Here is a 6,322-nt window from a genome sequence, read left to right as displayed (position 1 = left end):
TCTAGCCCACCTAATAGCTTCTGTTATACTAGCAGTGTCGTGGGTCACATGTGTCCTCCCTGGTATCTCTCCGTCCTGCTTTCTGAGGCTCTATCTCCTCAGGTAGATGCTCATTATCTCTGCTTGCCCCATTGTCTCTTGCAATCTCACATAGGTGTGAAGTCCTGTCTTGAAAGCTAAGACATGTCCTGACCTGGGCTTGACTATGAGTTACTACTCAGATTAGGGTGTATATTGACTGATTTCTCTGCAGGTAGAACTTTGGAATCCACCTGACAGAAACAGATAAGGAAGAACATCCATTCTTGTGTACACGTGCACAAGGGATTCTTCTGCTGCCTTCTGGGGTAAGAAATGCAAACAGAATGCTGCAGCCTTGTCCCTGCATGGATTCTCTCAGGTAAACAGGAGTATGGGACTCAAGGGACCCAGTAAGACTCCCACACTCGAGGAAGAGCACACAGTAACTGCGGGTGTAAAGGTAGCATGCTGGGCCCAGGCCTGACTGCTTTGGGGATTTTATATGCATGAACCCACGCAAGCGCACACCTATACACATAGTTTGGGTGAAAAGCAGCATGTTTCTTGCTGCTGCCTGCCTGGTTTGATATTGACAGGCTGGTCCTCCATGGAGATGCTCTTGCATGTAGATCTTGAGGCAGACAGGACCAGCAAACTCCACATCTGTATTTGTACATCCTAGAGTCTTTTGCAAAGCTTCTTCTCCCAGCTCTGTTCTCTGCCTTACTTCATACTATGCAGAACCCAGGGAAGAAAGGATCAGTATCCCCTGTTGGGGATGAGGGAATTGAGTCTCAGGTTGTGAGGCTATGAATTCTCTGGGATGGAGAAGAGGACCCCTCCATGTGGTGGGGAATTGTCCTGTTGAAAGAGGCTATTGGAGAGCTGGCTGCAGTGTGGGTCAAGTGGTCTCCAGACACTATCACTGTTCCTCCTTGTTAGGACCAAGAACACTCCCCAGCTGAGTTCCATGGTGGTGACTTTGGGCATCAATTTCCTGAATGACCGCTGAGGTAGTGAAAGTGAGTCTTCATCCTGTTGATGGGGTTTTGCCATTCCGTGCTGTTATCCATGTGTGTCAAACCCTTGTTCCCCAACTTGCTTTACAGCTGTCCTCAGGGAGGTACTCCACAAGATGGGACAGCGCCCCAGGTAGGACTGCTTCCTTAGTTCCTGTGCCTCAGTTCTCTCCTCCAGCAGAAGAGGTTCCAGGATTGGAATAGCCTGACATGGGACTGTGGTGCCCTGAGCTAGGAAGATAGCAGATGGGTCTCATCACAACTAGGTAGCTTTTTGGAACTCCCAGCCTCTCACTGACTCCAGATGAGATCTCAGACAGTGAGTGTTGGTGGCAGTGTCTGTCCTGTCAGGTGTCTGGGGTTAGTGCTCATCTGGTGTGCCCTCTTGTTGGACTATCTCATACTAATGAGTGCTCCTGCACATGTCTTTCACTACTACAACCACAACTCATGAGTGTCTTTGCTTGCCCTCAGAATGAAGCTCCCATTTCTTTGTGTTCTGAAAAAAAAGTCACTGATGACCTTATGAATCAGAAAGGTGACATGCAGTCAGAAGGCTGACATGCAAAGCAGAGGAACTCTGGTCTCTGATGTGGACATACCTGGTGGTCAGATAGACTGGTGGTTGGTGTGTGTGTGTGTGTGTGTGTGTGTTTTGTTTTGCTTTTTGCTAGTGTGTTATTTAGGGATGCTGTGAAGAAACACCATGACCACAGCAACTCTTATAAAGAAAAGCATTTAATTGGATCTATCTTACAGTCTCAGAGGTTTAGTCCATTATCACCATGGTAAGGAATCATGGGGGCATGCAGGCAGACATGTTGCTGGAGAAGCAGCTGAGAATTCTACATCTGGATCCACAGGAATGAAGAGTGACACTAGAGCTGGCTTGAGCATCTGAGACCTCAAAGCCCACGCCCTAGTGACAACTTCCTCCAACAAGGCCACACCTACTCCAGCAAGGCCACACCTCCTAATAGTGTCTCTCCCTATGAATCTATGGGGGCCATTTTCATTCTAACCACCAAGGGTGTCATGTGGGAAGAGGAAATTCAGGGGAGGTCCTGGGTGAAAGGGAGCACAGACTAAACAGCATACAGGGGCTGTGTGATAGGACCAGCACTGAGCACTTTCCCTGCAGACACCCACACAAAACTCCCCTATCTTACATCTGAGGAGACTTGGGCACTGAGATCAGAAGGCTCTGAGCACATTCGACAGTGGAAAAAGTCAAGGCACACCCTTTCTTTGGTCCTTAGAGAATGTGCAAGTGCAGACACAGGCAAGTCTGTGTACATGCTGTGATGAGCAAAGGCACACAGTCGCAGTGCTTGTATGCACAAACAGAAGTGCAGGGAACTTAAGAGTGCTGGTGTCTTCCTTTCTAGTCATTCCCTATATGGCTTGGCATGGACCTTTGCACCAGGATGTGCTCAGAGCAAAGGGATTAAAAACTGACTCCTCTGTTTACAACATGTCCAACAGAAATATGGAGCCACTGTGATAAGAAGCACAACTGTAGTTTTGCTTTGACCAAATATGCTACACAGATTTTGAGTAGGACAACTGGCATAAGGCTGCGGAGCCTTACTCTTGAAAGCTGAGATGTTGGGGTGAGTCAGGGCCTGGAGAGGCATGCAGACCCCTTTCTGCAAGCCGAGTCACAGTACTGGGGTAGGAGAGGGTTTCCCTGGAACTCATTGGGTCAGCAACAGGTCTGGTTGGCTAGGAAAGGATATTTTCTTTCTCACTCCAATATACCTGGAATACCGGCAGATCCCCAATAGTACCAGACCCAAGTATGAGTTCCTCTGCTGTCTTTGAACCTGCCATGAACCAGCAAGATGGGAATGCTGTGTTCTTTGCCCAGGTATAGGAAAACCTCTGCTTGGCCCTTGGCTGAAGCTGTATGCACAAAAGAAGCTTTCAGAGGCCCATGAGGAATTTACTTTAAAAACCATAGACGCCATTCCATATGGCAGTGTTGATGGTGAGGGGAGAGACAGATTTACAGCCCTGGCATACAACAGTAGGAGCTTGATTCCAGTTGTAGTCATTTTTTTTTTTTTTTTGCCATTGCATCTAGCATAAGAGGTGTGGCAGCCATAGGAGGGCGTGGCAGCCTCCCTGAGGAGCAGGGATGTGGAATGTGGGATGCTCTGTCTTTAAATTTTTCTCTCCCACCTCAGTACCAGAACCAGGATCCCTGGGAGCAGAAGGCTCATTTCTTGGAGATGCTTTCCGGAAGATAGATGTGGATATGACTGAGGAACATGCCAGGGCCCAGATGAGGTCCTAGGTGAATATCAGGGATAAAGCTTTTATTGGATAGTGGAACTGGGAAAACATCCAGGTAGAGCTGCTGACCTGGGATGGGGTGAAGATTTCTGCAATGCTAGGGGCCAGGATCCCTTTTGTATTCTGGGCCAGATATCACCAGTATATCCAAAAGAGCAATTGTACAAATAGGAGAGCTGGTGTCAACAGCAACAGAAAAGGTAGGATCCTAGATAGCCCAAGCATCTGCTCCACCCTCTGGACCAGAGATACCACCAGAGGCAGCACCAGCTTCTCCTATATCCAGTAAGTTCATCAAAGGTACATGATGCCCCAAGGAAGGGCTGAGGAGCAGCTGAGGGAGGTGTGGGGAGGCCTGGTGAGGGGTGGCACTGATGAGGGAAGCATACTTTTTCATTGTTTGTACCTCCCCCTTGTTGCTGTAGGTTCAATCTATGCTCTTCTCTTTGCTCCTTGTGTTCCTGCCTGCATCGAGGACATGTGACCATCTTCCTTACATAGCTACATGATGCCACTCAAAGTCCTTCTTGCACAGAAGGACTTGGCCTTTCTGCCTGTGGGCCAGGTTCTGTGCAAGAACTTTGGGTCATGTTCTTCTCATGTGCTGTTTCTTGTGTTTGTGGTTTTGGTATCAGTGTTACATTAAAGTTACAAAATCAATGTGGATGTCTTCCTTTCCCTACCTGTGTAAGTTGTAGGAGGCCTATGGATGGCTGAGCTCCTGACTAGGAGACTTCTACAGACCATGCAGAATCAGTGGACTCCGTTATAAGGAAGGACTTTGGCTGTGTGTAGGATGGCCTATGATTCAAGAAAGTGGGGAAAACTTGAGTTCAGAGAGAAGTCTAGATGAAAACCAACAGAGGTTGCTCTGAAGTGCCACCCAGATGCCAAGAGCACAGATGGAAATGTCGTGGAGGACCAGAAATGGGGCTGCTGCCCTTCCTCCAGGGATAGAGTCCAGGCACTCACCCACAAAGCCTACTTGCCTTCTGAATCCTGCCATCCTTGTAAATACAAGATCCTGTTACTTTTTCTCACCACTATGATAATAATTCAATACTTCTTAGATGGGCCAGGTTCTTAAGAGAAATGAGCCAACATCACAGCCACAGTCTCCCCCTGCACTCAACAGGAGGGCTAAGTACTGCTGACAAAGAACAACATGACAAGAACAAAGCTCGCTGCACTCCTACCCAGTCCATTGTTTGATGTAGCTAGGAACGCTGCCGCTCTGCTCTGGAAGCTGGTACCTCCCAGTGAAGCCAAAGCCTGGCCTGGATGCTGGCAGCTTAGGGACTGGGTGATACCTGCCAAGGATGTGTGTTGGGAAACATTTTCCATGTATGAGGCAGTAAGGGAAGAGACAAATTGATTTCCTGGGAGGGGTGCAGTATCAGGAGGGGACAATGTCTGAGATTCCTGGACTGTCCCAAGAATGTCCACAGCCAAGTTAGACAGAGCCACACACAGTCGTGAGAGGCAGTACTTCCAGGTTCCTGCTTCCACATCACTTCTTTACACAGGAAGAAACTCCCATGTAAGCTACGCTGAGATTGTGACTTGGAGTGTCAACATACATTTCTAGGCCTAGTGGAAAGTGAAACTCAGGTCTGTTGGCAAAGATATGGCTAAGAATTCCAAGACAGTGACAGGAGAGCAAGAACCAGACTGGAACACTTTAGAATGAGGGGATTGTAAGGTACCAGGCCTAGAACCTAATTGCTTTTTGCATCAGACTTTGAGGTTGGGAGGAAATCTACCTGGATGGCCTCTGCTGTTTCTCTGGTATTGGACTTGACATAGGGCCATATGGACATGGTGGGATTTTGAAAATCGCTGACTTGCAATGTTTAACTGGTATATACACGCACACAACCACATAGAAATGGAGTGCTCATCATTGTCAGTGTCTCCACCTCTGTTTAGGACTGTGGAGAACATGAGGGATGACAGGGAGCCCAGACCAGGTGTCTTGTGTTGTACTCGTGATGGCTAGGACTGCCTGACACACTCCAGAACAGTGTTGGTCCATGCCTTCTCTGGCATCAGGGCACAGACCCTAAGAGTAAGCCATGAGTCTGAGGGTTGGCACAATGTCCAGGGGGTTATTGTGATAGGACAGCACCTATGGAAAGGAAGAAGTGGCTCTGAAAGACTGGTACACCCCTTCCCTGGGTGCGGCTACCCATTCTCCCAGGACACTGTTCCAAGAAGTCCTCACCAAAGACTACCTTGAGGGGGAGTGGCCAGAGCAGGCAGGGCAGGAAGAAGGGTGGCAGAGTGAAGGCGTGGCATGGGTTGAGACAGTGGATGGGATGGCTAGTTTTCTGTCACCTTGACACAAGCTACAGTTATTTGAGAAACTCAACTGAGGAACTCCTTCCAAGATTGGTCTGTGGGCAAAATTGTTTTTCCTTCATTGATGATTGATATAGAAAGGCTCTTCACATCATTAAGTTGCCAAGCCTAGGTTGGTGGTTCCTGACAAAAGGAGAGCAGGATGGGCAACTAAGCAGCACCCTATCCATGCCTGCTCCTCTACCTTCCTTCCTTGATTTCCTTGGAAAATGAAATAAAAACTAGGATGAAGTAAACCTTTCACTCCTCGGGTTGCTTATGTTCACGCTGTTTCTCAGAGCAATGGAAAGAAGCCCTGACTAAGACCACGGTCACCCTGGAGGCCTCAGCCCCTCACTCTGTTCAACAGGAGACAAAGGGCTTCCACACAACTGCCGCTCTTACCACACACACACACACACACACACACACACACACACACACACACACACGCACACACCGAACCCTGACTCAACAGTACAAGGTTCTGATTGGCCAGTGTTTTCTCAGCCCTCTGGAAGTGCCAAGTCTGAGGCAGCAGTAGCTCTGCTGGCTGACTGCTCCCACGCAGCTCAGAGCCTTCCTCCAGCCTGGCCTGCTCCCTCTGACCCCCTCCATCGCTGCAAATATGAAAAGCTTTGTGG

The 6,322-nt window shown here is 48.7% G+C and overlaps 1 non-coding gene across 1 annotated transcript; it reads left to right on the top strand.

Annotated features, from left to right (window-relative positions):
- Window positions 1–2,464: 2,464 nt before the first annotated feature.
- Window positions 2,465–2,590, top strand: LOC127675962 (small nucleolar RNA SNORA11). Its single transcript, XR_007975623.1, has one exon. It is a non-coding gene; the product is annotated as a small nucleolar RNA SNORA11 (small nucleolar RNA).
- The last annotated feature ends 3,732 nt before the right edge of the window (window positions 2,591–6,322 follow it).

The sequence above is a fragment of the Apodemus sylvaticus genome, chromosome X, assembly GCF_947179515.1.
Source record: "Apodemus sylvaticus chromosome X, mApoSyl1.1, whole genome shotgun sequence".
Lineage (NCBI taxonomy): Eukaryota > Metazoa > Chordata > Mammalia > Rodentia > Muridae > Apodemus > Apodemus sylvaticus.
The sequence above is the reverse complement of the archived record's forward strand: the minus strand, read 5'-3'. Positions and strand labels throughout refer to the sequence as shown.